General features: G+C 36.1%; 1 long non-coding RNA gene across 1 annotated transcript; it reads left to right on the forward strand.

The window, feature by feature from the left end:
* The first annotated feature begins 5057 nt into the window (after nucleotides 1-5057).
* LOC149196026 (uncharacterized) lies at nucleotides 5058-8014 on the forward strand. Its single transcript, XR_016255202.1, has 2 exons — nucleotides 5058-5153; nucleotides 7931-8014. It is a non-coding gene; the product is annotated as an uncharacterized LOC149196026 (long non-coding RNA).
* Nucleotides 8015-10985: the final 2971 nt, after the last annotated feature.

Below are 10985 nucleotides of genomic sequence, written 5' to 3' on the forward strand. Positions count from 1 at the left end.
TTAAAAAAAACTACACACCTTTTTTCACTTTGTAGAAGCCTGATATTGAATCTGATGTATCTCTGTAATTCTAAATCCTCCAATTCTGAAATTGCGACCTATAGTAGCCTTCTGCTTCCTCTTTCCAATGCCACAAGTCTGACCCAAATTGGATTCTCCAAGGAAGAGTTATGTGAAATCTCCCACAATGACTTGATTATAGACTAGTTCAGTAGAGCGAACTTGTACGGCGTGCCACGAGTCATTGTTTTGACCTTTGGATCTAAAAAATGCATACAAGAAACTACAGTTCGTCCGCTTTCTGCACCTTCTTATGAAATTTCAATCTGATCCCCAGAGAGAAAGTTATGACGATTTTCCCAAGGTCACCTGTTTTGAGTGTAATTCAGGAGTCTGCAAAAAGACCAACTTCCTTAGATCATATCTCCGCAAATATCACACGAAAAGCTCTAAAATTCGGACCCAAGGTTCAACGTGATTTCTTCTCAAATGGGTTTTTTTTGCGACTTCTGAAACGTCACAGAAAAAAGTTATAATGAAAATGCCACGATGACCTGTTTGGAGCAACGAAACCCTAGAATCCAAAGCTCTGATACCAAATGTTATGAAACCAACTCAAAAAAATATAGAAAAGATAGATCAACGCCTTAGAATTCAGCCTCTTCGAGGGGGAAACGTCCTTTACATTACATAAATGAACAATTCTTAGATGATTCAAATGACAAAACCTCCTTTCTATATATAGGAGTCTAAGGAGTCACAAAATAATCCAGCCGACCTAACAATAATAATATAAAGCCACAAAAATAACAATAGAGGGATTCTATGGGGCACAGTAATAACAATATGGGGGCAATAGAGGCACAACAATATTAATAAGGGGTATAACTACAATAGTAATGGGGTAATCACTAGTATTATAGGGACCCAACATGTTGTGAGTGATTTCCCTGAATACTTAGGTTCTGTCAACCCTAGGCTCCTCTAGAAGTTTGTTGCAGTATTCATAGCTCATTCGATATGTCCTCTTAGGTATGGACAATGCTTCCTTCTTTAGATTTGAGGCCAAGGATTGTATTATGTCTCTTTTTCTGAATCATGGAGCGATGGAAGAAGGAAGATTTGCATTCACCACATTTGAGCCATCATATTCGAGACTTTTGTTGCCAATTTTTTCCTCTTGTAAGACTATATCTTCCCACCTCTTGTGGAGGCTCATTTATTTCTATTTCTTTTGGTTAGTGATGCCCTCATGAATGATTCTTTGTTGAAGATATTCCATTCTCTATTCCTGTTCTTTTTTGTCTTTGAAGATGTCGCCAAAGACCTCTTTATTATAGAATTTGATTTTATTTTTGATGAACTTTATTTTTTGTTGGAATTGGTACATTTTTTTACCTTATTGGGGTGGTAGACCTTCCCACCAATCCTTCAAGTTTACAATAAAATCTAGTTGCTCAAGCTAGAATGTCTCAAAACAGAAGGGACGATTTTTGGGACCAGATGAGATGTGCACTTTCAGTGCTATAGGCTAATGATACGAACCCATTTGGGGGAGGATGTGAGCTTCAGTCTCCCAAGAGGTCATATAAATGGCTTATGAGAGCATAAAATGATCTAGCCTAGAGGCGATTTGTCTTACTCCGCCTCTTTTGTTGTTTAAGACAAAGGTGCCATTTATAGTTAGGATGTCAATAAGATTAAGCCTTTCAATGGTTGCTTGGAAGAATTTTGAGTCCTTGTCTAACTTGTGAATCCCTCCTTTATTTTCATCTAGATTTAGGACCATATTGAAATCCCATGCGATAATTTTGTAGGGAAAAGGTATGGTATCAATGATCTTCATGACCGTGTGTAACATTTGGATTCTCTCAGTAGCTTTGTGGGGAGCGTATATGTTTGTTACACATATATTATCATTGGAACCAATGATATTTAGAACTATATTGATGGAGCTTCTCGTTGCAATAGATGAGGTTAGCTCATAAAGAGAGCTTTTCCATAGAATCAGTTGCCCTCCTGCAACGCTAATTGTTGAATTGGCGGTGTAGTTGTAGTTTTTTAAGAGTATTAAGGTTCTCCATGGAAATCTTAGTTTCTTGAATGAGAACAATGTATAGTTTGTTTGTGATGAGTCTGTGTTTTAGGACTCTTCTTTTTCCTAGACCATTTATGCCTCTTATATTCCATGAGATACAATTCATTGATAAATATGGGGGGTTAGAGTGAGAGCTTTTACCTTTCCCTCGTTGAGAAGTCTTGCTTCAATTTCCTAGAGGAGTTGGCTTGTGCTTTTCTTTCCTCTTTTCATGCTAGGTCCTTTTGGGGTTGTACTGCTTGACTGTCATGTTTTCCAATATTCCTTTGTGTGTCAGGTCCTTTGGGAACTTCTTGAGCATACCTTGTTTTAGTTCTTCTTGTAAAAGGTAATCTCCCTCTATTCTCTGTATGTGTTCATCGGGTATAACTACCAGGCCATTTTTTTCCATTCTTATGTTATGGAGATGAGATCAACTCCTTCGAGAGATTCCTCGATTGCGTGGTCTTTAGGGGTATTTTCTATCATTATAGGTTCTATATCAGTGTCTTGTGGAATGTGATCTTCCTCTGCTTGAAAATGCTCAGAATGATCCTCTAGTTGTGTTTGGTTCACCGAGTTTTGGACTATCCTTTTGTTTTCTTCCTCATCTTTGCCACTTGAGATTGGTTCTTCTTGGTCTTCCTGTAGGGCTTCATATTTGTTTTTGTTGGTTACTTGATATTGACCTTGTTTCCCTTGAGTATTTTTGTTGTTCCTATTTTTGGGTCCCACCTTGGTGAAACCTTGTTCATATGATTTATTTTGGGCTTGAGTGTTTCTTTGTTGTGCCTTGTTCAAGGGGCAGTCTCTGAATAGGTTCTTGTGTTCATGGCATTTTAGCATCTAAATGGTATATGCTCATGGTCAATACTTTGGAGCCAAGATTCATATCGAAAGACTAACTTGATTGCCTCTGGTAGAGCATATGAAACATCCATGTAAACACAAATTCTTGCATAGGAGACATAATAACTATTCCTGGTTCCCTATGACATTTTTATGTATTCCCCTATCTCAACTCATATTCCCTTTAGCACTGATGGTGACCAGTAGTCCATGGGCAACAAATAGAAACTTACCCAGACCGGGACTCTAGTGAATTCCTCCTTTTCGGAAGTAAAATTCCCCTTCCAATAACGCATATAGAGCCCATCCGAGTTGAAGAAATATGGGGTTCCTTTGAATATACAATCTTTGTCTTCCCAGAAGTCAAAAAGGACCATGAAGAATCCCTTCGATCCAAGGTGTAGATTGTTCTCTCCTTTAGGTTGTCATTTTGTCTAAATCCATGAATTCAATGCTTTTTTTGTGGGCTAGATTCCCATGAATTTATAGATAACTACATGCTCTTGCATGTAGTCTTTATAGGCCGCCACATCTGGGTCCTGAATTTCCATCACTGGAATCTTTTTTTCCTTAGGTTTGCAGTTATTACTGGATTTTGACTAGGCCCCTTGGGGGATTTCCGGATGGGAATGGTCAAGTTTGACTTCTGTTCCTTCTTGTGAAGTCAAAGCTTCTTGTGAGACATTTAAATTTCCATACTTTCCTTTTGTTGCATTTCTATTTTCTTGCTTGTTTGCTCCTACAAATTTAGGAATACAAGAAGAGTGAAAGGTATTGTAGGTAGTAATCCTAGTGAAGAATGAGATTTCAAGCTCCTTGTTCTTGCCTGTGACAGTATCCCGAAAGGAGGGGACTACAAAGCCCCCTCCAGTCTTTTCCATGCTCTGAACCATGCAGGATGACAGAAACCCTAGCCACAAATATCAAAGAGTAGAGAAAGTCATCGAAATATGTTCTTTACATTTTCCATTGTTAAGCATAGTAAACGACCAAAAATTAAAATCCTTGAAAATAGTTCATACTCACATAAATAACATATTCACCATCAATTATTACCCACCATAATTTAAGCAAGTATTTGCATAAAAAATGGATCATAAGATAAATACAGTTGTTATTACCCACCATTATTTATGTTTTTTTCAACACCTTAATAATGAGGAGTAAAAATGTAAATGTGCAAACTTAATTGTATAGTTTTACTTAATATCAATAAAAAATATTAGTAATAAATAAAATGGTTGTCAATTCAAACAACAAATAAATATGTAAATAAAGCAATTTCATTTTTAATATTTATATTTTTAATTAATGAAAACATTTATCTATATGCAATTTTAGTTCTTTATTGTTTTTATTTTAATTTAACTATCCATTACTTTTTACATAAAAAATAAGTATTAAGCATTGCTATACTAATTTCATATAATTAATTAATATAATTGTAAGTAATAAATAATATTTATTAGGTATTTCATATAATTAATTAGCATAGTTGTAAGTAATAAATAATATTTATTACTTACCTAATTATAAATTAGGTGATCCTTTCCTAACGAGACAATGGAATCTCCTAGATATATGACACCATCTTATTAGTCCCTGCCTCCGGCATAGCAGGGACTATAGTGATCGATCCTCGATATATTTCGATATATTTCATATTAATTCAAGCGTACCGTTATATTTAACCAATGTTTTAAAAAAACATGTCATGGTTTTTTTGTTTTATCCAAAGTTTTGTTTTGGAGGTCTTATTGCAGAGACATCGGTTGATTTCATATTAATACGCCGTACTGATCCATTTAACCAATGTTTTCCTGATAACACATTTTATTTCTGGCAGATATTGCGACATGCCGACATGCCAACACATTTGCATGGACCACAAGTGTCACTTACAAATGTGGTAAGTGTCCAGGGCTCGCTGTGATTATTATCTTATTTGGGTAACTACAATGAAAACATTTCTGCATTCTTTGTAGTGTTTGAGGTCCTACAATGGCGCTTGTTCCCTTCATCCCAAGCTGCTTTCCTTAAGCAGACTTTGGAGGCATGAACTACCCTGCATCGAGGTTCTGAAGATGTAGACTCAGCAGCAGCTACATCAGCAGCAACTACACCAGGAGCCACCATGTCAGCAGAAGCAGAGACGGGGACACTGAAATAAAAAAGATAGATTAGGTGTGCATAACTGATTCTGCAAGCGGAGGGCGGCCGACGCCAGGTTCGTTCATTCGATGCAGGCTAGTACTTTTTGTAATTTTTCCCAAATTTCATTCGTACTAGTTGTCTTTTTAGTTCTTGCGCCCCTGAGCCGAGGTCGACTGGGATTTGAAATGAACCTATAGCTTTCCATTATTAAATCAAATTTGATATTTTAGTTTTTTTGAGATGTTCAAGTGGGGAAGATAACATAAGAGCAAAAGGGTTTTTTAAATTTGTAGGTTAAGCAAGGAACTAACATACATACCTGGTATGGTTACAGCTAATAGCTAAAATCATAGGGACAACGACACTTCACCTGGCTCGTGTTCCCTGGGCTGCCTTTGGAGTGATCGATAATCTTTTCAACACTGCAAAATAAATCATTAGCAAAATACTTGAGGTATTGCATCTCCTTCGATTGCAGTCTTAGTTCTGCTCATAACTGTCTCAAAAAATTTATGCTCATACCTCTGTTAAAAAAGCTGCACATAGCTTCTAATGAAAGTGACATTCTCCATATGAATTTGCGTGAGATTCTTGGAACCACAATGTTGGGAGGGAATGGCTATGGTCTGCCCTGCAATACCGCCTCTCGAACCACAATGTCATAGGCTTATTAAAAAAAAAGCAATAATAATTATACTTTCATTCATACAGTTGAATTATGAAATGAAATGCAAGTATACCTTTACTAAATGCTTCAGAATTCAGTGAATGCTTCAGAATTGGATTTTGCAGGCAGAATTCAGGGGATTGGAGATGAAAAATACTCTGCATCGCTGGCTGGTTGAGCCATGAAATCCTCGTCCTGGCCTTGTCCTGTATCTGACGACTTTTGTTGTTGTGCATGATCAGGTCCCTGGCCGTTATCTCTCAGCCGTACATTTTCATCATCTTTTCCCATCGGTTTATCAGAAATGGTAGAGGAACCAGTCAAGGCAGTTTCAGAATTTGCATTGTCGGCCCTGGGTCCAGTACCGGGATAGGAATTGACCAGACCTCTTAAACTTTGTAATACTAACCAAAAAAATTGTAAACTCTTTAGTAGCGCGACACAACCCCTCCACTCACTCATATATAGCTAATATCAGGCACGCGAATATTCATTGAACAATTTTAAGTGAAAATACAGTGCTGAAGCAAACAATCCCTGGGAAAACAATGCGCCAAAATAATATATACAAAACAGGATTATAAAAATTAATGGCCAAGTATAAACAACAGCATAATAATAAATTTCAGACCATTACACCCATGGCTAAGAATGAATATAATCTACCCGTTGAATATGATTTAGAATCTAGATGGTGTTATATCTGAGCTTAAAAGATAAAGCTGTATAAAAATGAGATCTTAATTCATTAATTACATATACATAGCAATAACAAAGTCATTTGGAATTTTCATATACAAAGAATCGGTGGCTGTTTTAAGAGATCTCACATTGAAGAAAGCATCCATATCAGAGATGGGGATGGTTGAATGTGTTTACCCTTGGTTCCAAACTATTGACATTTCACAAAATATTGCCTTGCCATAAACAGTAGCAAGAATAAAATTTCCAGGAATTAGACAGTTTCAAGTCTCATAAACCTTAAATTCCTCAACTTAAATGGATGCTTAGCACTGGAGAAAGCTCAGTCTACAAGGTCTGATATCTTTGTACATAGTTGAAACAGAGGAATGGAATACCACCAAGCATTATGTAATGCATTGTAGCTACTCGAAATGATTTTGATTGAACACAGCAGGTTCCAATCTCCTAACCTATGGCTAATGAAAATAGAAGGAAATTATTGGGCTGCCCTTGCTGAAAACAAGCAGAATTGCAGAAATATCAGCGCTAAATTCTTTACCTCTGCTTCTCAAAGAAAGCGTTTCGCCTTCGCCTCCCTGCGAATTCCGGCTGACGAAAGATTCCTAATCGAGCCACAACTGATATATGTTGGCTCTAAAATTGGAGAAGGTGCCTATGGAAAGGTCTATAAAGGAAAGTATGTCTATCGTGCTATCATTCAATTGCTAGAAAATTTTATGTTTTGTTCTGCAAATTTTCTCTTGAAGTTCCAGTGGGATTCTTTATGTTAAAATCGATCACATAAAGCGATCCCGGCAAATTCACGATGGCTCCGAGTTCATGGTGGCTCTGTTGTTCTGCCCCGCGAGCGTAATAATTCGAATGCCCGCCCCTTCCTCAACTTCCCCGCCTTCCTGATTCTGATTGTTACATCAACGCGTGTAATACATGCAAGTGGGTGCATGGTAGTTGGGTGCACATGGGTCCATGGTATGTGCGTGTCCGAATGCTTGCCAAGGTTTTGCTACTTCAATAAATTGTGAAGTTTCATGTGATCTTTAAATTGTTAAAATATTACTTATAATTAAATATCTGTGATTTTATTGCCTTTCAAGATCTAGCTTTGGCCTCTGAAAAAAATCAAAAGCCTGTCCATTTCAGACAATTTCCAACTGTCTGTTGCAGAACATGTCCACTTTATTTCAAAAGATTTGTTATTTTATTTCATATCTTTATTCTTTCTAGAGGTATCCAATGCACAACAATGAAAACAGATGCATGCATTTTTCATTTTCATAACATTCTGAAAAATTAAAGTAAAACATTCATTACATTAAGAAGAAGAGGAGCCCAGCCTTGAAATTACAGTGCTTTTTCCCCATGGAATATGAAACCCAACAAAAATTTAGTGAAAAGAATGAACTTATTGGTAAAAATATACATACATTCATAAATAAACTCAAAATTATTTCACTATTTGGATTTGTCTTTTCGAACAGCATTCCAAACACTGTTGGGACTGTCATTCAGCAGTGCAGTGCAATGCTTGCTTCTGCCAAAGTTTCTCCAAATCAAATCTCACAGTTCTCCATTACACATTATTATTAAGTCAGACATAGGAAAGACTTGCAATCGCCAGTACGAGTCCTGCACTCAAGCCAAAAAACCCTAGATCAATACTGAATAAAACAAGCATAACCGTACTATACACAGCAGGAGGAAATTGGGGAATATGGTTGTAAACCAAGGCCTACCACCCCAGGGCAGCTGTAGAGACCAGTACAGATTTGGAGCTTCCAGTGTCGCACATATAGTTTGCAGGTCTGTAAAGGCAGGAGGAAAGAGAGCAGTTGAGGAGGATGAAAATGTAGTTCTTGAACTTGAAAGGCGCAGTGGATTCAAGGCCGAAGCTGTCGCTGCTGGTCATGCTGGCACAGGAAGACATCCGTGGATCGGCTAAATAAATAGTGGTTTGGCTGTAATCGATGTATGAAATAATCAGTATCTGTCATTCGAAGCAAATTAGCATAGTGAGGGTGGGATGATGTTACAAGCTCAAATGTATTACAAAATGGAAAGGGATCACAAGGTTAGGTATTACAAAATGGAAAGGGATCACAAGATTAGGTTGCATGCAAGAAGGGCAACGAGCAAAGAAAGAACCCAAGATAATTACGCGCAGAGCCCATCGCATTGCTGCCAAGATAATTACGCGCAGAGCCCAGGTTTTCAACCCCGGCAGGGACTACCGCTACGACAATAGCTATCTTGTTTAACGAATGATACACTGAAATAATAAATATGTATTATTCATTTTCATTCTCTTACCTAGGTCTCATACTATCTATAGTTTAGCATGGTATCAAATCTCATACAAAACTACACGATGGATAGATTGTTGGAACTGTACGACGAATAGGTGGAACACATTTTATGACAGTTGAAAACCGAAAATTAACGGTGGTCGAATAATTCATATGGTTGCAGTGCATAAATTTGTATAGAATACAGGTATAAATAAATTTGTATGAACAATGACTATAAATCAATTCATACAATGGCTCATTGGTTCATTCAGAAATCAACAACTGGTTGAGAACAATAGGTGAGTTTTTTTTTAATTTAAAAAATTAGCTGTAAGGGTTTGTGATATCTTGGAGTTATAAACAATTCTTTTCAAGAAATGGTCAGTTTTGATCATTTTATAATCTCTTAGTCTCATAAGCTAAATTGTAAAAACTTTCCTACTTGAAAACAAAAAATGGAGCAAATTTTGTCATATCATGACTTCTAGGAAATCGTTATGGAGACAACTTCAAAACAAAAACTTATGAGCAATGACAATAGAATAGAAACAAAAATGCATTACTTCCTCTTACTTATGCCTTTGAAATATAATATTCTTTTGCACATGAGTAGTATTACCAATGCTTTTAAATATAATATTCTTTTTCACATTAGTAGTATTACCAATGCTTTTTAGTTTTGGAAAAAATTAAAGAATTTATATGAAACTTTGAATGAACTTTGAATTTTATTGTTGAGAAACAAATTGACTAGTATAAAGATGGTAGCATGAAATTTCATTACAGGACATGTTCAAAAGTTGAAAAAATTGAAAAATGAATTGTAAACAATTGGCTTAGATATTAAAGATAAAGAATTTATCACCATTTTGTTTAATAGCTTATTTGATGAGTATCAACACTTTGTATCTCTTTTCAAAATGAAACCCCCACATTTAAAAAGATTTAGGCTCACTCCTTTAGGAAGAGAAAAGACTCAAAAATAATGAACTTCTACCATATCAATATTTTACATTTTACATGAAGACATAGAAGAAGAGGTTGTGACAAAGGTCGTCGAAGAAGAAGATCTAATTGGCAACAAAATCAGAATTAGAAGTCAAATTCTTCAAATTAGATAAGTACTTCCCAAAATTCTAAGCATTACAATTATTGTAGAAAAAATAATCATTTAATTTTGTTTGTCAAGTTGTTTGTGATCCTCCAGGCTTGACCTGTGGTTTGAGGAGTCACGACCCATGGGCATCTAAGCCATCAAATTCACCCGTGGATCGCACCCGGCCTGGGCCACATCAACCCTTAGCTGACTGGATTTTTTTTAGCATGTCTCCTCCCCCTAGCACAAGGCACAACCATCGCCTTATGAGGTTTGATCTTGGGTCACCTTGCTGATGAGGCCCATCCTCGATTGGTTTTACTAGTGGGACTTGATGTAGAAAAATTAATCATAGTGAAAAAGAGTGTTATCTTAAACAAAAGCATGAAGCTAAAAGGACTAAAGGTAGAGGATATCATAGAGGAATAATTAGAGGGGGGAGGCATCATAGTCTTTTTGTTGAAAACAATATAGTTGTTCCTCAAGAATTTGCCTCTGGTTATTTGTTTATGGCTTCTCATACTGATACCTCCACTTATTAATGTGTATGGTATATCAATTTGGGAGCCACAAAGAATATGACCCATAATCAAGAATTTTTTCAAAACTTGTTCCTGTGATAATGTTATTATTATTCCTAGTGATCACAATTCTCATGAAGTACAAGGTAGAGGTGATGTACGTATGAGAGTTTTGGGAGTTTGCATCAAAGTTATAGAGAATGTTTTGTATGTTCTTGTCTTAAAAACAAATATTCTTTCAGTTAGTAAACTTACTAATTAAAATTGAAATATTGTGTTTGATAAGAAGTGATGTTTGATTAAAGATCATAACAATAATATTATTTCTAGAGGATTGCAGTGTAATGATATGTATAGATTTGATGGTGTTCCAAAGAAACAACATTCCTTTTGGACACGTTCCACTTCATAAAATCAGTTATGGCATGAGAGATATAGTCATCTTAATTACTTAAATTTAAAGTTGACACATAAGCATAACTTAGTGAATGGATTGTCGAACATTGAAAAAGATAGAGGTTTATTTAAAGCCTGTCTGGTAGGAAAGAAACATCGATTCAAATTTGATAACAACAAAAACCAAGACAAATCAAGTATTTCAATTAATCCATGTTGATGTGTGTGGTCCAAT

The sequence above is a fragment of the Pinus tabuliformis genome, chromosome 2_2 (assembly GCF_031772625.1).
Source record: "Pinus tabuliformis cultivar Carrire ecotype Pingquan chromosome 2_2, CPIR1, whole genome shotgun sequence".
In the NCBI taxonomy this organism is placed as follows: Eukaryota; Viridiplantae; Streptophyta; class Pinopsida; order Pinales; family Pinaceae; genus Pinus; species Pinus tabuliformis.